This window comes from Lepus europaeus, chromosome 3 (assembly GCF_033115175.1).
Source record: "Lepus europaeus isolate LE1 chromosome 3, mLepTim1.pri, whole genome shotgun sequence".
NCBI lineage: Eukaryota > Metazoa > Chordata > Mammalia > Lagomorpha > Leporidae > Lepus > Lepus europaeus.
Window position 1 is genome coordinate 24,877,746 of NC_084829.1, and position 22,241 is coordinate 24,899,986.

At 43.7% G+C, this 22,241-nt stretch overlaps 1 pseudogene; it reads right to left on the reverse strand.

The window, feature by feature from the left end:
• Window positions 1-20,876: 20,876 nt before the first annotated feature.
• On the reverse strand, window positions 20,877-21,500 carry LOC133756439 (RNA transcription, translation and transport factor protein-like; annotated as a pseudogene).
• Between the last annotated feature and the right edge of the window lie 741 nt (window positions 21,501-22,241).

Sequence of the window (22,241 nt, forward strand, 5' to 3'; positions counted from 1 at the left end):
CAGCTTCATTAGTTAATTGGTTCCAGGGCTTTCTGCAACCAATCAAAGCTCAGGTAATGTGATTAAACTCCATACTGGTTTGGTTGTTGGTATGGGTGCCCAATCCAAACCCACAGCCACCTACAATTTTTATTTAACACCCCAAAGCAGGGTTGTGGTTTGATTTGAGACCAAGATTTGATTGCAAAGAGTTTATCAGGAAGGCATTGGAGGGGAGCAGAAAAGGGAAGATTGCTAATTAAGGGTGGGTTGTTCAACTCATGATTGGAACTTAACTCCAGCAGGAAACTCTGCAGACAAAGGTGAGGGAGGTGCAGTAAATACACCTCAACTCCCAGCGGCCAGGGACGGAGGCTCCTGGGAGTTGGTGTGTGCTCCTCAGTTTCTCCAGACTCTAGCAGTTGGAAATCTGAAGAGTAAGGAAATGAAAAGGTCTTTTTTTTTAAGTTTTATTTTTTTATTTGAAAGAGTTACAGAGAAGCAGAAGTCTTCCATCCGCTGGTTCACTACCCAAATGACTGAGAACAACCAGAGGTAGGCCGATCCAAAGCAAGGAGCCAGGAGCTTCTTCCAGGTCTCCCACACCAGTGCAGGGACTCAAGCACATCTTCTGCTGCTTTCCCAGGCCATAGCAGAGAGCTGGATGGGAAGTAGAGCAGCCAGGACTTGAACCGACGCCCATACGGGATGCCGGCATTGCAGGCCTCAGCTTTACCCACTATGCCACAGCGCCAGCCCCTGGAAAGGTCTTAAAAGGAAGTGGGCAGGGCACAGACAGTTTCTCCCACATCCTTCCAAGCCTAAAATATATCTGTTATCAAGTGATTACACAAATGCTAACATGCTAACTGCAAGCCCCCCAACCCTCATGGAAAGGGCTAAAGCCTAGCCACGAAGGGCTTTTCAGTAATTACAGCTAAGAAAAATAGCTGTAATTTTAAGCATCCTTTCCAAACAAAAATCCCCAGAACATAAAATGATTTAGTATTAGTATATGAAAAGGACAGGAATAAAGATTTCATTTTCTATTTGGTTTGGGCTGCTAATTATTTTGAGAAAAATCCATTAAATTGACCCAAGTAAAATATAACAAGGATTTCTCAGCCTAATCCAATCAGCAAACCATGTCAACGGATGGTCTTTTGGTTGCCCTCCAGGGGCACATAAACAACCAGAAACCCAACTCAGCTGTGTGTCTTAATGCTTCAATGCAGGGAAGGGTTGCCTATTGCCCCCTAATTGTTTTTCAAAAGAGAAAAAACAAGGCTTTTCGTCTGATTGGTCTGTTGGTGGTTACTAATAAGCATACTATGCAATGGTGTGATACTCATCATATATACAAATAGGGGTGTTTATCTGCTTGTTTGCTGTGGAAGCCTACCGATGTCGTTTGAGGGTCATTCTCTGGCCGCCCCAGGTTCAAGGTAGAGCTGTTCAAAGGAGTATAAGTTCTCTCTAGATACAGGATGGCAAGTCTATGGTCTATTGAAGAATTTCTCACCTAGTTTTCACCTCTGCATAACACTCACCAATCTTACAAATATCCCCGCCTCACCCTCCTTGCCCTCCTACCCCACCCCCACCCCCTGCCATCCCCAGAAACCAAACGGCAAGCATTCCCATGGTCACATCCTGAGTGGATCTTAAAGAGTATTGGAAATAGCACACGCAGCTGTTAGCTTCTCCAAATACACAATCTGCAACGCCGGCAGTGAAAGACGAGAATAACCGCCACTCTTCATACCGAAGAGAACTGCTGGATTTCGCCTAAAGAAGGCGGGGCCAGCCTAACTCCCCGGCAAAGACCTCTGGAAGGAGGCACAGGTGACTGGCTGAAGCCCTTTTAAGGGAAAGCAACTTGGTTTTGTTAAATTTTGGAATGAGAAATACTGATCTCAACTGCTTTTTAAAATTAAGGACTGGATTTTAAAATTCTTCAGTAGATACAATGAATAATAAAACATACTTTGTTTCCATGCTGTGAGCTGCTATGGGAAAGGAATGACTTTGGTAAAAGAATGAAAGCATCGTGATCCATACGTATTAACAACATGGGAAGTTATGAAAGAGCCTGTGTAGGGGCCGGCGCTGTGGTGTAGTGCGCCGCCTGCAGTGCCAGCATGCCATGTGGGCACTGGTTTGAGTCCCGACTGCTCCACTTCCCATCCAGCTCTCTGCTATGGCCTTTTAGCAGTGGAAGATGGCCCAAGTCCTGGGGGCCCCCGCACCCAAGTGGCAGACCCAGAAGAAGCTCCTGGCTCCTGGCTTTGGATCAACTCAGCTCTGGCTGTTGTGGCCAATTTGAGAGTGAACCAGCAGCTGGAAGACCTCTCTCTCTCTCTCTACCTCTGCCTCTCTGTAACTCTGCCATTCAAGCAAATAAATAAATCTTAAAAAAAAAAAAAAGCATGTGTATCGTAAGCACATCTAGATTGTACATGTTTTTCTTATCTGCAAATGATTTTCTTTGGGTGATGAAATTTCCATGATTTTCATTCTCTTCCTTTCTTCCTTATCTAATTTTTTAGCCTTGATATGTATTTTTTAAGAAAAGACTTATTATTTATTTATTTATTTATTTGAAAGGCAGAGTGACAGAGAGGGGAGAGAAAGAGAGAGAGATCTTCTATCTGCTGGTTCACTCCCCAGATGCCCAAAACAGCCAGAGCTGGGCCAGGCTGAAGCCTGTAGCCTGCAGCCCATCTGGGTATGCCACGTGCCTGGCAGGAACCCTTTCTGCGGCCCATCAGCAGGCAGCTGGACAGGAAGCAGCGCAGCTGGGACTCACACCAGCACTACAATACGGGATGTGGGTGCCCGAGCAATGGCTCAGCTTGCTGCGCCACAACATCCACTCCGTACTACCTTTATAATCAGAAAAAAAGATTACATAAGCTATAATGACTCTGGAAAAAAAGAAGGAAATACAAAATAAGTAGAGAAAGATATGGGAACAGAGAAAAGGAATAAAAAGAATGTCAGCTCATTCGTTTATTCAATCACTTGACAAAAGAGTCTTTTGATCAGATACTGTATGGAAGCACAAAACTATAGATTGTGGTGGTTATTAAGAAAAGACAAAGAATTTAGACAAGGGATGGAGAATATTAGACATAGGGTGATCAGAGAAAGCCTGACTCGCATGGGTTGTGGCACAATAGGTTAAGCGGTTTAAGCTGCGCCTATGATGTCAGCACCCCATATGAGTCCTGGTTGCCCCACTTCTGATCCAGTGCCTTCCCAACACCTGGGAAAACCACAGAGGATGGCCCTGGTGCTTGGGCCCCTGCCACCCATGTAGCAGACTTTGATGCAGTTCCAGGGTCATGGCTTCAGCCTGGCACTGCCCTAGCCATTGCAGCCATTTGGGGAATGAACTGCCCCCCCCCTTTAACTCTACCTTCCAAATAAATAAAATGAAACTTTAAAAAGACAAAGGAAAAAAAAAAAAGAGCTAGCCTGTCTGAAGAAATACTTGAGCTAAACTCCATGCTCGCCCTACGAAGAAGGGTAGGGAAATGCTGTGAGCTAAGGCCCCAGTGCAGGTGCAATTTAGTGGCTGGAATCCAGAGGGAAAAAGCCAGAGTGGAACAGAAGGGAAGGGCTAAAAGCAAGCACCAATTCTTTCAGGGACCTGAAAGCTTAAGATAAGGCATTTGTATTTCCTCAACACAAGGAAAGCCATGAACCATAGGGAAGTCATCTATATGTTAAATTGATCACTCTCACTGCCCAGAGGACTCATAATTGACTCCCCTGTCCTTGTCAGTCATTGTCTTCATTGTCCTTGCATTTCCTTCTGCTCCTCCTCCTGCCACCTTCTCCCCTGCAGCTGCTGACCACCGAAATCCCCTGCAGTCTTAGATCCTGTCCCCTAACAACACTGCACCCCTCCAATTCTAATACTCCCTGTTCTTCAGTCACCAATATCCCTCAACCTTCACCCCAAAGCTGTGAACCCATCCAAAGTAATGCCCCTACTCTCTAGGGGTCTGCCACACTGAACCCATACCCATTCACCTCATGGTTTACAGCTTCCCTCAGCACTTCCTGGGAAGGATAAATGCTGGTTCCCCCATAATCACCACCCCCTTTATCCTTCTACTTACATCCTAACTCAAACACATGTCACCTTCCATGTTCTCAGTACTGGGTGTCACGGTGTTGTCTTTGCAAATGATTTTCATTCATGTAAAATGCTTTGCATTAAATAGTACCTTAGAGATATTCTGGTTCAAACTGCAGGTTTTTATGATGTACCAACAGGCCTGGCATGGTTATATTTCCCTGAGTCTCAGAGGGTAGGAAGCAGCAAAGCAGGACGATGCTCAGGGCTTCTGAATTCCCAATTACAGAGCCCTGCATGGCTTGAAAGCACTTTTTTACAAACATAGAACAAGAGTGTTTATGACAGTACTAAACAAAGCATCTCACAGAATCACCACTGCTCCCAAGGAACACACAAACTGAGGCTGAGACAGAGGAGGCTCTGAGAGGGCTTGGACGCAGGACTTGTGGTTCCCCATCCTGCAGAAACCATGCCAACTTCCCTGTCATCACATGAAATCAGTCCAGGGGCACTAAACTGAGAGGTTTCCTATTTCTGCTATTAGTGATTAAGTATGCCTTTGTGTGTTCTTTTTATGTGCTTCTGAACATCAGATTTTGTTTTTAAATGTGGTTAAGGAGACTTTGTCCAATACTGGGAATTCATCAGAATGAGGGCAAGGGCTTCTGAGCAAGAGCAGAAACGTGAAGAACAAAGAAGAGAGATGCAAACTTCACCAAGTTTATAATTTGGCGGAGGCTCTGATGTGGGTGCAGACTCAATGCCATGATGGCAAATGTCATTTTTGGAACATCCTCCCTAAACTGGTGTTTTTATTTTAAGCACAACTTAACACAGCACAATTCCACCATGGTCTCACAACGGATGGTCTCACACAGTTCATTATTAAAATATTTGAACTATATATAAGTTGAATTATTTGAAGTATATTTTTTCAGCACATTTGAGGTTTAGAGTTTCAAATCCAATGTCAAAAATATTCTAAGTGACAAAAAGTACATCCAGCTAGTTGCTTTGCGGGATATAGAAGAGATTCCTGCTTCAGAATAAATATATTTTGGAATGCATTGCATCCTAACGCTACAATTAGTTCTATTCTTGTTCTGCAAATGGAAAGGGGTCAGGGCCCCCACATAACTGGCACTTAGCGGCAGCAGCTGATAGGAACTGACACCCAAGCCGCAGCCAGGAGAATGGGCTCACTCGTGCCCTCAGAGCCCAACAGAGGCAGGTTCACAGAACACTTCTGCAAGGATTGTTGTTGCTTCGCTCTTTTACTTGCTTTTACTTTGATGAGCTCGGACTTTATTTTCCCCAAGCATCAGATCTATTGTTGTCAACATTTCCTTTGGGAACCTGGGGTACATTTCCTTCAGTGAGTTATAAAACCTTCCAAGTGTGAATGAAACAGAACCGCACTTACCTCAAATGCTAAGTGCTGTAAAAATCCAGCTCATTCCGTTTGTGAGTATTTTACTGAGCTAAGAGAAATCTTATGGGTGCATTAACAGAGCACCCAGTGTAGTTATTAGAATTTTCTTAATATTACCCATTGTACTTGCAGAAATGACTGTGAAAACAAATCAAGCAAACAAGTCTATTTGTTTCTGCAATGCTCAGAAAGGTCTAGAATTGTAAGTATTCTACTGAAAGTAATCATGCAAAATGCCCCTATCCCCCATACCGCCAAATCTGAACATTTTCAGGACCACTTTATTACCACATTCCACCCCATTCGCACTCCTCAGCAATGAAGCCACCCAAGTAGTGACATGTGGCTTAACTCAGTGGAGCGCTGTGAGCCTGCTGGCATAGAGGAATCAGTAAATACCTCAGCCCACATGCCTGTCATACCTACCCAGACACCCTGAGATTGTGGTTCACAAATACAGACAAGGCTTACAGTGCATTGCCTGGGCTTGGGCTAGTGCATTCCTCAAAGTTAACTGAAATTTGGAGACACTGATTCACCTTGTCCAACACGGCACTGGACTGGACTGGACTAGCCACTAGTTAAGATTAGGTAGGATGACTAATCAGAGATGCTAAGATTGTTATCTCTAAGATCACCAAAAATGACGCTGAATGGTTCTTTTGTTCATGGAACTTTAAAAGCTCCATCAGAATTCTTGTAACAGAGAACTGTTTGTACTCTTATGAAGTTATTTTTATTTCTTTGGATAAGTGAACTGAAACTGTCTTTATATATAAGATTCAGGCAAAAGTAGAAAATGATAATAATATTTTAAGAATGCAAAATAAGTAACACCAGTCAAAATACCACAGCTCTGCTTTCTTAAAAATTGAGTTTCACATAAAGAGCATGTTATTTGCCATTGAATTAAAACAAGGCGCGAAAGCTCAGTATAATCGAATAGGTTTTATATTTTCAGATAGTTTCTGATTCTGTAAAAGTATGTTTTACAACCAAGAATCATTATCAGTAACTTCCACCACCATCTAAAACCTTCCTAAGATAGAACATCATGCTACAATACTAACTGTATTAGCAAACTGCAGTATGAAAAGTAATAAGCAAAAAAAAAAAAATCCTGAAGAGTGTGTACATAGAAGCAGACAACTGGACAGGCTTTCATGGCTCATTCAGTCCCTTCACCAATACGCTAGAATAGCAATGAAATTAATGTGACTTAGATGACACCACTCTGTAAGGCCTACATCGTTGTGGATCTGTGGCAGCTTATTCTGGCTCTGAGAAGACAGAAGTCACAAAGCCAGAGCAAGGGGCACAGTTGGTTAAGCTGCCATCTGGGCCACTTTCATCCCATACCAGAGTGGCAGTTGAAGTCCCAGTTAGTCTGCTTCAGATCCTGCTCTCTGCTAACGAGCCTGGGAAGCAGTGGATGATGGCCCAAGTGCTTGAGGTCCTGCTGCCCATATGGAAGACCAAGATGGAGTTCCTGGCTCCTGGCTTTGACCTGGCCCAACCACAGCTGTTGTGGCCATTTGGGGAGTGAACCAACAGATGGAAGATTCTCTCTCTCTCTCTCTCTCTCTCTCTCTCTGTGTGTGTGTGTGTGTGTGATTCTGCTTTTCTAATAAATAGAAATAAATAAATAAATATTTTTTTAAAATGAAGGGGAAGGCAATTCATGCTGAGCCCAGCAATATGTTTCCAAGGTCTTGGAACTCAGGAAGAGTAAGGAAAATTTAGAGAAAGTGACAAATCTCATGAAAAACAGTAGACCTTGGCATGCACATCTCTACAAGAAATGTCAGACACTTAAAAAGCAAACTAAAGCAGAGGCACAGGACAGGTATTAGGCACAGCAGTTGAGACACCAATGTCCACACTGGGGTAACTGGGTTTGAGTCCCTGCTCTGTTCTAGAGTCCAGCTTCCTACTGTGCATCCTAGGAGGCAGCAAGGGATGGCTCAAGTAGGTGGGTTCCTGACACTCAGTGGGAGACCTGCATTGAGTTCCTATCTTCTGGCTTCAATCTGGTCCAGTTCTGGCAGATTCAAGCATCTGAGAGTGAATCAGCAGATATGAGCCATCTGTGTTGTGAGAGAGAGTGTGTGTCATTCAGATAAATAGAATTAAATTTAAAAAAAGAAATTTAAAGCAGGCAAAAGGATAGACGGGTGGCCTAGCGATTTTTTTAAAGATTTTTTTTCTTATTTGAAGGGCAGCGTTACAGACAGAGAGGGAAAGAGAGAAGGAGAGAGAGAGAGAGAGAGAGAGAGAGAGAGAGAGAATCTTCCATCTGCTGGTTTACTCCCCAAATGTCAACCATAGCTGAGGCTGGGCCAAGCCAAAGCCGGGAGTCAGGAACTTCATTCAGGTCTCCCATATGGGTGCAGAGGCCCAAGGACTTGGGCCATCTTCCACTGCTTTCCCAGGTGCATTAGCAGGGAGCTGGATCAGAAGTGGAGCAGCCAGGACCCAAACCAGTGCCTGTATGGGATGCCTACACTGCAGGCAGTGGCTTAACCCACTGTGCCACATTGCTGGCCCCTGGCCTAGCATTTAAGATGCTTGCATCCCTCACATCAGAGTGTCTGGGTTCGGTTCCTAGCTCCAGCTCCAAATTCCAGCTCCCAGTTCCAGCTTCCCACCAACATGGGTCCCAGAGAGCTGCAGGGATCGCTCAAGCAATTGGGTTCCTGCAACCTATGTGGGAGACCTGGATTGCATTCACAGCTCCTATCTTCAGCTCCAGCCCAGGCCCAGCCCTTGTGGGCATTTATGGGGTGAACCAGTTAATGGGAGCCCTACCTCTCTGTGTGTGTTTCTTTCTCTGTTTGTGTCTATTTCTCTATGGATCTCTCTCTGTCTCTGAATTTCAAATGTTCAAAAAAAATTTTTTTAAAGGTACAATTCCACTACACCCTTGGGAAACGTTTTCTGAATGTTAGAGAAGAAAAAGTTCTTAAATACAAGGATAATCCATTTAAATATTAGAAAAACCTGGAAAGTACATTTTTTAAAATCCTGGCTTGTACTCACCAAAAAACGGGGCTCTGAAAGTTCAATATAGGGCATTCTGGGACATTCAGGCTTTGGGTGACTTCAGCACCAATTTTTCCTTGAATTATTATACCAAAATATGTATAGACGTGGTTCCTACACTACTTTAAAATTGTGTTTGAGAGCCCTGACCCAAAACAGCCAGCAGCACATTACCCTGGTTCCTGGAATTACAGATTAGCAGAGCTCAGAAAGCATACAAGACAGCTTGTCTCAGCGCCTATTTATAGAAGAGTGAGTGTCCTGAGACCCAGACAGGTGAAGGTCGTGCAGTGGCAACATAAGGACCAGGACCCAAAGCTGTTGACTCTTATTTCGCTGAATCCTGACCGTAATTAAAAAGGGCTCTTGGGTGGGCACTTGGCACTGTGGTTAAGATCCTGCTTTGGGACACCCAAAGTGTGAGTGCTCTGGGTTCAAGTCCCAGGTCCACTTCCCATCAAACTTCTTGCTAATATGTACCTTGGGAGGAAGATGAGGCGCAAGTACCTGGGTCCCATGTCACCCACATGGGAGCCTTGGGTGGACTTCTGGGCTCCTGGCTTCAGCATGGCCCAATTTTAAAACAGGGAATCTGGATAACAATACAGAAACATAACCCCTTCCCAAAAAATATATTCTCAGTAAGCAAACTTTCTGTATCACACTTTACCCTAAAGTGCCACATGTGTTACTAAATTCTTCATTTCCCTTTAATGTAATAGACTAAATTGAAAGCATTATTTTTCTTTCAAGAAAACACCCATTAGTTAGCAGATCTGTAACCTGAAGTTACCAGTAACTCCAAAATCTGGGTGACTTAAAACAAAAAGGTTTTCTCACTTATAGTAAACATCCATTCTGGTTCAACAGGAACTATTACATATCACCATTCAGGAACATGGGCCAAGGAGGCAGCCAACAGAGATGCCAGAGAGTCTCATATCATGGATTAAAAACCCCTACTCTGGATTTGTTAACCATCTTGATTTAACCATTCCACACTGCAGATTCATAAGAGAACATCATATTCTTCACCATAAATACATACGATTGTTATTTGTCATTTGAGAATTTTTGAAACCTCCTATTCAGCAGCGACACACTTCTTTTAAAGCACATTTATTTATTTGAAAGGTAGAGTGACAGAGGGAAAGGGAGAGACAGGGAGATGAGAGAGAGAGAGAGAGAGAGAGAGAGAGATCTTCCATCTGCTGATTCACTCCCCAAATGGCTGCAACAGCCAGGGCTACCAGGACAAAGCCAGGAGTCAGGAACTCCATCCAGATCTCCCACACGGATGACAGGGATCCAGGTACTTAGGCAGTCATCCGCTACTTCCCAGGAGCAAGAGCAGGAAGCTGGATCTGAAGCAGAGATGCAATTCAATCTGATTCGGGATTCGGGTATCCCAAGCAGCAGCTTAACCCGCTGCACCACAGTGCCCACCCCAGCAGTGACATAATTCTGCTCACAAGATGCCCAACTACATGTTGTTCAGGAAATGTAATATCAGAGGTAAAAAGGCCAGAAACACTGGAGAACAGCACAAAAAGCTCCTAAACCCTAACCAAGTGTTTCTGAAACATCAAAATCCCATACTGACTCTCTCGTTGAATACACAACAGTTTATTAAGTATCTATGCTTTTAATCATAAGCTAAAAAAATGCTAAAGGGAATGTCACTAAAAATCAAGAATCAACCCTAGCAAGTTTCCTCCTTTGTAAAACAGTGGATGATGGGTTAGCATTGTGGCACAGTGGGCTAAGCCACTGCCTGCAATGCCAGCATCCCATAGTGCCAGTGTGAGTCTTGGATGCTCCACTTCCAATCCAACTCTCTACTTATATGCCAAGGAAGGCAGTGGATGACAGCCAAAGTGCTTGGACCCCTGCCACCCAGGTGGGAGACCCAGATGGAATTTCTGGCTCCTGGCTTCACTCTGGTCCAGCCCCAGTCATTGCAGCCATCTGCGGAGTGAACCAGCAGATGAAAGATATCTCCTTAACAGGTTTCCCCTTTGGTGCTCAGTTGTCACCAATCAGGGAAAACAAGTGATATTTGTCTCTTTGGGACTGGCTTAATTCACTCAGCATGATGTTTTCCAGATTGCTCCATCTTGTTGCAAATGACCGAGTTTCGTTGTTTTTGACTGCTGTATAGTATTCTATGGAGTACATGTCCCATAATTTCTTTATCCAGTTTACTGTTGATGGGCATTTGGTTTGGTTCCAGGTCTTAGCTATTGTGAATTGAGCTGCAATAAACATTAATGTGCAGATGGCTTTTTTATTTGCCAAATTAATTTCCTTTGGGTAAATTCCAAGGAGTGGGATGGCTGGGTTGTATGGTAGGGTTATGCTCAGGTTTCTGAGGAATCTCCAGACAGACTTCCATAGTGGCTTAACCAGTTTGCATTCCCACCAACAGTGGGTTAGTGTCCCTTTTTCCCCACATCCTCTCCAGCATCTGCTGTTGGTAGATTTCTGAAACAATGACCTGATCAGCTCTTGTCCTGACTCTAGATGTACAATGTAATACTTTATCCTTTTTAGTATTTGTTGTTGTTGTTGTTGTTCTAGTACTAGTGGTTGAACTCTGTAATTAACACACAATTATTCTCAGGTGTTTAAATTTTAACTGAAAAGTGATCCCTGTTAAATTTAAGAGTGGAAAAAGAGAGGGAGGAGATGTACAATTTGGGACATGTTCAATTGGACTTGCCGCAAATGGTGGAGTTAGAAATGTGCCAGGGGATTCCAACACAATCCCATCAAGGTGGCATGTACCAATGCCATCTCACTAGTCCAAGTGATCAATTTCAGCTCACAATTGATGGCTCTGATAGGTCTAAGAGTCAAAGGGATCACACAAACAAGACAAGTGTCTGCTAATACTAACTGATAGAATCTAAAAGGGAGAGAAGGATCCAACATGGGAAGCGGGATACACAGCAGACTCATATAATGGCAGATGTCCTAAACAACACTCTGGCCTCAGAATCAGCCCTTAAGGCATTCGGATCTGGCTGAAGAGCCCATGAGAGTATTCCAGGCATGGAAAGCCAAGATACCATGGAAAAAAAAAAAAGACCTAAGGCCGGCGCTGTGGCTCACTAGGCTAATCCTCCGCCTTGCAGCGCCGGCACACCGGGTTCTAGTCCCGGTCGGGGCACCGATCCTGTCCCGGTTGCCCCTCTTCCAGGCCAGCTCTCTGCTGTGGCTAGGGAGTGCAGTGGAGGATGGCCCAAGTGCTTGGGTCCTGCACCCCATGGGAGACCAGGAGAAGCACCTGGCTCCTGCCATCGGATCAGCGCGGTGCGCTGGCCGCAGCGTGCCAACCGCGGCGGCCATTGGAGGGTGAACCAACGGCAAAAGGAAGACCTTTCTCTCTGTCTCTCTCTCACTGTCCACTCTGCCTGTCTAAAAAAATAAAAAATAAAAAAAAAATAAAAAATAAATAAATAAAAAAAAAGACCTAAATGAAAGATCTCTGTGAGTGAGATCCCAGTGGAAAGAATGGGGCCATCAAAGAAGGAGGTACCTTTCTCCTAAGGGAGGAGAGAACTTCCACTTTGACTATGACCTTGTCTGAATAAGATCAAAGTCAGCGAACTCTAAAGGCTTCCATAGCCCTGACAACTCATGACTAGGGAGATTACTGACGCCATGAACAGGAGTGTCAAATTGTTAAGTCAGCAACAGGAGTCACTGTGTACTTACACCCCATGTGGGATCTGTCCTTAATGTGTTGTCTAATGTGCAGTGATGCTATAACTAGTACTGAAACAGTATTTTTATACTTTGTGTTTCTGTGTGGGTAGAAACTGATGAGGTCTTTACTAATTATATACTGAATTGATCTTCTGTATATAAAGATAATTGGAAATTAAAAAAAAAACAACCTGGTGTTAAATTGGAAATGGCATAGAAAATTAATTAATTTTAAAAAAATATTATGTAGGATCTCTGTCTTTAATGTGCTGTACACTGTTATTTAATGCTATAACTAGTACTCCAACGGTAGTTTTTTCACTTTGTGTTGCTATATGGAGCAAACTGTTGAAATCTTTACCTAATATATACTAAACTGATCTTCTGTATATAAAGAGAATTGAAAATGAATCTTGATGTGAATGGAAGGGGAGAGGGAGCGGGAAAGGGGAGGGTTGCGGGCGGGAGGGAAGTTATGGGAGGGGGGAAGCCATTGTAACCCATAAGCTGTACTTTGGAAATTTATATTCATTAAATAAAAGTTTAATAAATGAAAAAAAAACAAAAAACAAACAAAAAAAAGATATCTCCTTACCTCCCCCATCAACACCCTGCCTCTCTCACATGTTTTTTCTTTTTTTTTTTAAATTTATTCTTTTTTTTTTTTTTTTTTGACAGGCGGAGTGGATAGTGACAGAGAGAGACAGAGAGAAAGGTCTTCCTTTGCCGTTGGTTCACCCTCCAATGGCCACTGCGGCCAGCGCATCGCGCTGATCCGAAGCCAAGAGCCAGGTGCTTCTCCTGGTCTCCCATGCGGGTGCAGGGCCCAAGCACTTGGACCATCCTCCACTGCCTTCCCGGGCCATAGCAGAGAGCTGGCCTGGAAGAGGGGCAACCGGGATAGAATCCGGCACCCCAACTGGGACTAGAACCCGGTGTGCCGGCGCCGCAAGGCGGAGGATTAGCCTGTTAAGCCACGGGGCCAGCCATTCTTTTTTTTTTTTTTTTTTTTTAAGATCTATTTATTGATTTGAAAGTCAGAGTTACACAGAAAGAGGAGAGGGGGAGAGAGAGAGAGAGAGAATCTTCCATCTGCTGGTACACTCCCCAGTTGGCCACAACGGCCGGAGCTGCACTGATCCAAAGCCAGGAGCCAGAAGTTTCTCCTGGGTCTTCCATGTGGGTGCAGGGGCCCAAGGACTTGGGCCATCCTCCACTGCTGTCTCAGGCCATAGCAGATAACTGGAGCAGCCAGGACACAGACTGCTGCCCATATGGGATGCTGGCACTACAGACGGCGGCTTTACCCACTACACCACAGCGCTGGCCCCTCCCACACACATGCTTTCTCTTTCTCTCTTTCTCTCTTTCTCTATCTCTCTCTCTGTTACTCTTCCTTTAAAATAAATAAACCATTTTAAAAAGTGAACAGTCTGGCCGGCGCCGCGGCTCACTAGGCTAATCCTCTGCCTTGCGGCGCCGGCACACCGGGTTCTAGTCCCGGTCGGGGCACCGATCCTGTCCCGGTTGCCCCTCTTCCAGGCCAGCTCTCTGCTGTGGCCAGGGAGTGCAGTGGAGGATGGCCCAAGTCCTTGGGCCCTGCACCCCATGGGAGACCAGGATAAGCACCTGGCTCCTGCCATCGGAGGAAGTGCGGTGCGCGGGCCGCAGCGCGCTACCACGGCGGCCATTGGAGGGTGAACCAACGGCAAAAGGAAGACCTTTCTCTCTGTCTCTCTCTCACTGTCCACTCTGCCTGTCAAAAATTAAAAAAAAAAAAATGAACAGTCTAAGTTCCTTTTTGAGAAAGGAAAATGTGAAATTAAAGCTATAATTTCCTTTAAAAAGTGAATTGGTTCTAATAAAAGCAGATTATAGGGGCCGGCACTGTGGCGTAGCCAGTAAAGCCACCACCTGCAGTGCCGGCATCCCATATAGGTGCCAGTTTGAGTCCTGGCTACTTCACCTCCAATCCAGCTCTCTGCTGTGGCCTGGGAAAGCAGTAGACGATGGACCGAGCCCTTGGACCCCTGCACCTGTGTGGGAGACCTGGAAGAAGCTCCTGGCTCCTAGCTTCGGATCGGCGCAGCTCCATTGCGGCCAACTAGGAAATGAACCAGCGGATGGAAGACCTCTCTCTCTCTCTCTCTCTCTCTCTCTCTCTCTGCCTCTGCCTCTGCCTCTCCTCTTTCTGTGAAACTCCAACTTTCAAATAAATAAATAAATCTTTTTTAAAAAAGGTAGATTATAAAGCAAGTCACTTAAATCGAAAATACTTATTCAGATCCTATATTATTTAACATCTTGTTCTCTGCTACTAGGGAAGCTGAATGTGGGACCCAATGAATGACAAGGCAGCCCTGGTTAGCTACCAATTAAGTAAGGTGGATGATCTGAACTATACTCTTTCTCTCTCCCAAATGATAGATTTCTCTGTGGAGTTTCTTTTTTTTTTTTTCTTCAAATTTTTATTTATTTAAAAGACAGAGAGACAGTGGTTCACTTCCCAGTGCCCATAGCAGCCAGGGCTGGGCCAGCCCACAACTGGGAGCCAGGAACTCAATCCAGACCTCTCACAAGTGGCAGAGACCCAATTACTTGTCCTTCATCATCACCTCCAAAAGTGTGTGCATTATCAAGAGCAGAACCCAGACTCTAACTGAGGTGCTCTGATATGGGGAGCAGGGTTTTAATCACTGCACCGAATGCCACTCCACTTCTGTGGGATTTCTCCCCACTATTCAAGGTAAGGAAAGGATGCTTTGAGTTCCAGTTAACTACAGAAGCCTGCTTCACCCATCTGAAAAAGTAAACTTTTATATTTGTACAAACCTGAAGACATATGAACTACGTTTCAAAAATCTAATGAGAAAAGGTATTAATCATATCCACACTGGGAGATGAGCCCAGCTTGTAAATTGTATATGCTGTTCATTAATTCAGATACACATGCATGAAAAATAAATTTGTGAGTTTCGAAAAATTACTTTGTCCCATGGACAACATAAACTTCACTGTGGTTTCCAGCATCGGACCCAGCAGCTCTGTATGCTGTCTCTCTGTTGCAGCTGCTAATAACTGACTTGGATTATCATCATTAAACTGCTTCTCACAATTTCTGAACCCAAAACACAGTGTGGAGCATTGTTCATTCATCTACGTTATAGAAAAACAGAGATTTGTTTGGAAAATAAAGGTCCAAGTCATTAAGTCAGAAACTAAATTACAACTTAACGGTGCTGAAATATGAGCTCAGAAAGAACAGGAGAAATGGAATCATTGAGGCTTAAGTTTTCTAACCACCTCTGCTAACCAAGGCAATCTTAAATTAAAAGCCATTTTCCTCCTTCCAAGAAAGCTCTCTCATCCACACTAGTAAAGAGTTAGACCAGAAAAATGAGTCTTAACCAGAAGCATGCATCAGATTATCCAGGAAACTTTGCCCAACACCCCTACTTAGCCACATTCCAGACCTGCTAAATCAGAATGTTTCACGGGTATTTTTGCAAATGTTCCACGAAAGGATTCTGATACACACCTTTAGTTTACAAACCCTGAATCTCTGAGGTCCCTTCCAGCCCTAAGTGTGTGTGTGTGTGTGTATATATATATATATATATATATACATATATATGTGTGTGTGTATATGTATATATATACATATATATACACATATATACATACATATATACACATATATATACATATATATATATAAACGGTGCAGCATTGAATCAATAAGTCACTACATGCAGTAGCAATGCACTGATTACATCGTGGCGCTTGTGAAAAAAGAACCACACATAGTCTCCATCCTGCTGGACAGCTGCCAAAAGGCTTTATTTTAGATTTGTATTCACAGTCTGTGTGGAAAGGAGCCTTCAACTCAGAGTGGCCATTGATGCCTCTATGAGGACTCTTTGGGAATTTGCATCTCTGTTATGCCTGAGCCAACTGTCCACATAGCCTAGAGATGAAGATCACCCAGTTCGCTCAATGTCTTTACCTAAGGCTGAGCTCTGAGTCTAGCTAGAGAGATCTCGGTCTGCTCAAAATTCTACAGGTTACTTTCAACCAACAGTTTTACAAATCCTGATCTAGGGAGCCAGCATCGTGGCATCCTCCACCTGTGGCATTGGCATCCCATATGGACACCGGTTCTAGTCCCAGTTGCTCCTCTTCCAGTCCAGCTCTTTGCTATGGCCCAGGAAGGCAGTGGAGGATGGCCCAAGTGCTTGGGCCCTGCACCCACATGGGAGACCAGAAAGAAGCGCCTGGTTCCTGGCTTCGAATTGGCGTAGCTCCAGCTGTGGTGGCCATTTGGGAAGTGAACCAATGAAAGGAAGACCTTTCTCTCTGTCTCTCACTGTCTGTTAATTCTACCTGTCAAATAAATAAATAAAATTAAAAAAAAAAACAAATCCTGATCTAGCCTGCATCAAGTAACAAAATCATACATGAGGGTAATTCAAAAATTATATAGAAAATTGAATTAAAAGGTATGTGTATTCTGGTAAAAAATTTTGATATTCAGGCATAAGAGATCTTCAAATATTCATGAAAAATGTCTATTGTGAAAAGAGCTATGCATGGATTTGAAAATTGTTTTGCACCAAAATAGGCTTATCTTTGAATTCCATTTTAAACTACCCTTACATATTAATTTTAGTTTACCACTGTGTAACCAGTTGCAATTTTAGCAGTTTTCTTATATTTCAAAAGTTTGATTTATGTGTATTTTGAATGATTTTTATATATGTACGTTTTAAACTTCTTGAACAATAGGTTACAACTAGACTTATAAATGAAAATGGTAACTGAACTATTTAGTATGTTTGTTGCTTTATACTAAGCAATTGACTTCCTGATATAAAAATAGTACTTAGGGGCTGGTGCTGTGGCACCTGCAGTGTCAGCATCCCTTATGGACACCAGTTTGAGTCCTGGCTGCTCCACTTCCAGTCCAGTGATCTGCTGTGGCCTAGGAAAGCAAGAAAATGGCCCAAGTCCTTGGGCCCCTGCACCCACGTGGGAAACCTGGGAGAAGCTCCTGGCTCCTGGCTTCCGATCAGCGCACCTCCAACCGTTGCGGCCATCTAGGGAGTGAACCAGTGGATGGAAGACCTCTCTCTCTCTGCTTCTGCCTGTCTGTAACTATGCCTTGCAAATAAATAAATAAATCTTTAAAAAAAGATTTGAGAAATAGAGTTACAGACAGTGAGAGGGAGAGACAAAGTTCTTCCTTCCACTGGATCACTCCCCAAATGGCTGCAACGGCCGGAGCTACGCCGATCCGAAGCCAGGAGCTAGGAGCTTCTTCCTGGTCCCTCACATGGGTGCAGGGGCCCAAGGACTTGGGCCGTCTAATACTGCTTTCCCAGGACTTAGCAGAGAGCTGGATTGGAAGTGGAACAACCAAGACTAGAACCAGCGCCCATATTAGATGCCAGCACTGCAGGCGGAGGATTAACCTGCTGAGCCATGGCGCCAGCCCCCAATAAAGAAATCTAAAAAAAAAAAAAATACTTAAGCAGTTCAACAGAATGATTAGGGAATTTACTCACAGTTATTCAACAAGCCAAGAATGATACTGAGGAATAAAGAAAGTATAAAATATAGCACTAAATTTAACAATCATTATACAACATCTATCTTTTCATTACACAATTTCAGTAGGACATTAAAAGGGGTCTATAATGAATAGTGAGATATACAACAGCCTCATAGATAGAATTCAACATTTTAAATATGTAAATTTCTGGGACTGGCCCTGTGGCGTAGCAGGTAGGGCCGCCGCCTGCAGTGCCCGCATCCCATATGGGCACCGGTTCGAGACCTGGCTGCTCCACTTCCAATCCAGCTCTCTGCTATGGCCTGGGAAAGCAATAGAAGATGGCCCTAGTCCTTGGGCCCCTGCACCCACATGGGAAACCCAGAAGAAGCTCCTAGCTCCTGGCTTCAGATCGGCAAAGCTCTGGCCCGTTGGCAGCCAACTGGGGAGTGAACCAGCGAATGGAAGACCTCTCTCTCTCTCTCTGCCTCTCCTTCTCTCTCTGTATAACACTGATTTTCAAATAAATAAATAAATCTTTAAAATGTAAATTTCTTCCAAATTAATCTATAGATTCAATGTAATTCCAATAAAAAAATTTTAAGAATTATTGGGAGAAAGATCACAAAATGAATTTAAGGACTTCTAGTCAATTAAGAACACTGAACTGATTAGGAAAGCTCACCTCATTTCCACTGTAACACAAGTAAGCCCTGAATAAATACAAAGAGACTTCAAAAAGTGCACGGAAAAATGGAATTCAAAGATAAGCGTAGGAGCTGGCGTTGTGGCACAGCAGGTTAAGCTGCCTGCGATGCCAACATCTCATATGAGCACTGGTTCAAATCCTGGCTGCTCCAATTCTTTTTTTTTTTTTTTTAAACTTTTATTTAATGAATATAAATTTCCAGTGTACAGTTTATGGATTACAATGGCTTCCCCCCCCCATAACTTCCCTCCCACCCGCAACCCTCCCCTCTCCCGCTCCCTCTCCCCTTCCATTTGCATCAAGATTCATTTTCAATTCTCTTTATATACAGAAGATCAATTTAGTATAAAGATTTCAACAGTTTGCACCCACATAGAAACACAAAGTGAAACATACTGTTTGAGTACTAGTTATAGCATTAAATCACAATGTACAGCACATTAAGGACAGAGATCCCACATGAGGAGCAAGTGCACAGTGGCTCCTGTTGTTGACCCAACAAATTGACACTCTAGTTTATGGCGCCAGTAACCATCCTAGGCTGTCGTCATGAGTTGCCAAGGCTATGGAAGCCTTCCAAGTTTGCCGACTCTGATCATATTTAGACAAGGTCATAAAAGACAGAGTGAGGATAGTAACCAATGATCCTAAGAGTGGCATTTACCAGGTTTGAACAATTATACAGCATTAAGTGGGGAAGAGGACCATCAGTACACACAGGTTGGGAGTAGAGCCATTGGTGGTAGAGTAGAGGTTATGATTACAAAGGAATGAGGCCCAAGTGCACTAGACAGGGCCTAGAACAAAGGACAGAGTCATTATTAGAGGAGCTAAGAAAGGTGCTGTCTAAGCTACAATTAAGTTTTCTGATTGAGAGGCAAATAGAACCTGATAGAAGGGGCTGCTCCAATTCTGATCTAGCTCCCTGCTAATGCACCTGGAAAAGCAGCGTGAAATGGCCCAAGTACTTGAGCTCCTGTCACCCACGTGGGAGACATGGAATCACTCCCCAGATGTCCATGATGGCCACAGCTAGGCCAGGCTGAAGCCAGGAGTTGGGAACTTGACTGAGAGGTGGGAATCTTGGGAAAGATCTTAGAATTTTGCTTACCACTAGGAAAACGCAATAGAAGGACACAGAATGTGCCAAGGCCACACAACTACTAAGTTGTCTAACTACCTATTGAAATAGCCCACTTCTACTCCCTCTTGCTCTTCACACAGCACTAAAGGAATTGCACAAAGCATTGAACACAGCTCTGGAGCAATACAGCGTTGCCCTGCAGATCCAAAGGGTACAGCAAGGGCTTCTTTTTTTAAGATTTATTTATTTATTTGAAAAGCGGAGTTACAGAGAGCAGAGAGAGAGAGAGAGAGAGAGAGAGAGAAGCCTTCCATCCACTGGTTCACTCCCCAGATGGCCACAATGGCTGAAGCTGTGCCAACCCAAAGCCAGGAGCCAGGAGCTTCTTCCAAGTCTCCCGCATGGGTACAGGGGCCCAAGGACTTGGGCCATCTTCTACTGCTTTTCCAGGCCATAGCAGAGAGCTGGATCGGAAGAAGAGCAGCCAGGACTCAAACTGGCGTCCACATGGGATGCTGGCACTACAGGTGGCAGCTTTACCCACTATGCCACAGCGCCAGCCAGCAAGGGCTTCTTCTAGAACCACTGAAGACTGGTTCTAGAAGACTGGTTCTACACCTAGACATCGCTTTTCTGCCATCTTTCAGGCCAGTCTAAAATCCTACCTATGAATCCAAAGTCCCATTGTAATGGAACAGATTGCACTTGTTCTCTGTCAGTGTAAATACTTTGGGTGTGATTCATAAGTGTTTTCTTTTTCCACTCCCACTTTCCCAAACTTTGTTTAAGAAAAAAAAGCAATGGTGATAAATCTTCAGAACACAGTCAATTTCTTGGGATTCCTTCCATGAAAATGTAACATTTTACTTTCTTTTTTTTAAAGATTTATTTATTTTACTTGAAAAAATTATACAGAGAGAGAGAGAGAGAGAGGTCTTCCATCCGCTGGTTCACTACCCAATTGGCCACTATGGCTGGAGCTGGACTGATCTGAAGCCAGGAGCCAGGAGCTTCTTACAGGTCTCCCATGCAGGTGCAGGGGCCCAAGAACTTGGGCCATCTTCTACTGCTTTCCCAGGCCAGAGCAGAAAGCTGGATTGGAATTGGAGCAGCTAGGACTCAAACCGGCACACATATGGGATGTGGGCACTGCAGGCGGTGGCTTTACCTGCTACACCACAGCGCCAGCCCCAACATTTTTCAAACAGACGCCAGAAGTGGTTCCCAAATGTGCTAAGGCAGAGAGAAGCTGATAGCCTCTAGTGTTCATCTTCACACTTAGCCCAGTCTGTGGTCTGTCTTTGGATCGGCAATAATAGCCTGAACAGCTACTATGGCTTCCTTAATTCTATACTCCGCAATCGCAGAATTTGAGCAGCTTCATTAAGAGCTGCATCTGCGGTGTCAAAACCAAAGACATGTCTGTCTAAGCAACGAGGGAGCCCTCTTCTGTTTGATTTGCTTTAGCAGCTGTGTCCTGTGTCAGGCACTCCTCAATCAAAAACATGAATTGCCTTAAACATTACCAGGTAATCATCATGACATTGAACCTGAAGGTTAGCCAACGCCATTACACCAGCCTTCAAATCAGGATTATTTACGCCCTACTTGATCAGAGGCTCTGCATTTTTTGTTGCATTGTCAGCATTTTTTGCATTATCAGGTACTAAGTTCTTGTGTTTTTCAACATTATTTCCATACTTAAGTCTAACAGCTACACCAAGAAGCCAGCCCATTGCTTTCTGCCAATGATAAATCTTGAAAGGACAGTTAACATCTCTTTTCAAAGAACCTGGGTCAGTCACTGCTGTGGATGATTCTTAAATTAACTCTGTCTTCAGTCTTGTAGTGTCTGATCTTCTGACCCTCAAGCCAAACAATAAAGTTTCTAATCTCTTTCATCTTTACAGTGGAAGCCAGCACAGTTTGTGGTAGCCGAGAGCCATCAGATTACATAAAGAACATGGTCCCCGCTTCTTACTCTGGTCCCCCAGGCCTTGGCTGGCAGAGCAGAAGTAGGAACGCATGTGTTTTCCAAGTTGTTTTTCAGCTCTTATGGGCACATTAATAGAAACACTATTTGGATTGTCCTCTTGTCACTCCTTCACCATTAAAAGACTGATTGAATAACACTGCAAATTCTGGGGAGATAATCTGGAAGCTAATAGTTTAAAGCCCTTTTAAGATTCCCAAATGCTAAAAGGAGAAATCCATTAGCATTTTTGTTTATTCTAGAGTTATTGGCTTATGGGCATCATCTTTGCTATTTTACAGGAACACATATTTTTTTAATTGATCAGTGACAGAATACAAATGGTGAACAATTAATCTTAGCCGTTTATTGCTTCTGTGATTCTCTGGAAACAGAAGGAGTAAACTGTCTTCTGAGCTTATTACACACAGGCAATATCTCAGCTCATTTCCCCAGCTGTGGAACAGATTGCAAACTTCGTTTTAAAATTACCTAATGCATATTTAAATTGATTAATTAAAATGCTTCTAGCATCATTTTAAGAAATGAAAATAGTTATTGTGACGTTTCTGAAAAAAGTTCAATTCCCACAATAACTACCTCTGCCCTTTCCTTCAATTCTTCTGTCAGTTGTGTATCACTAAAAAATCATAGACAGTTTTACACATGTG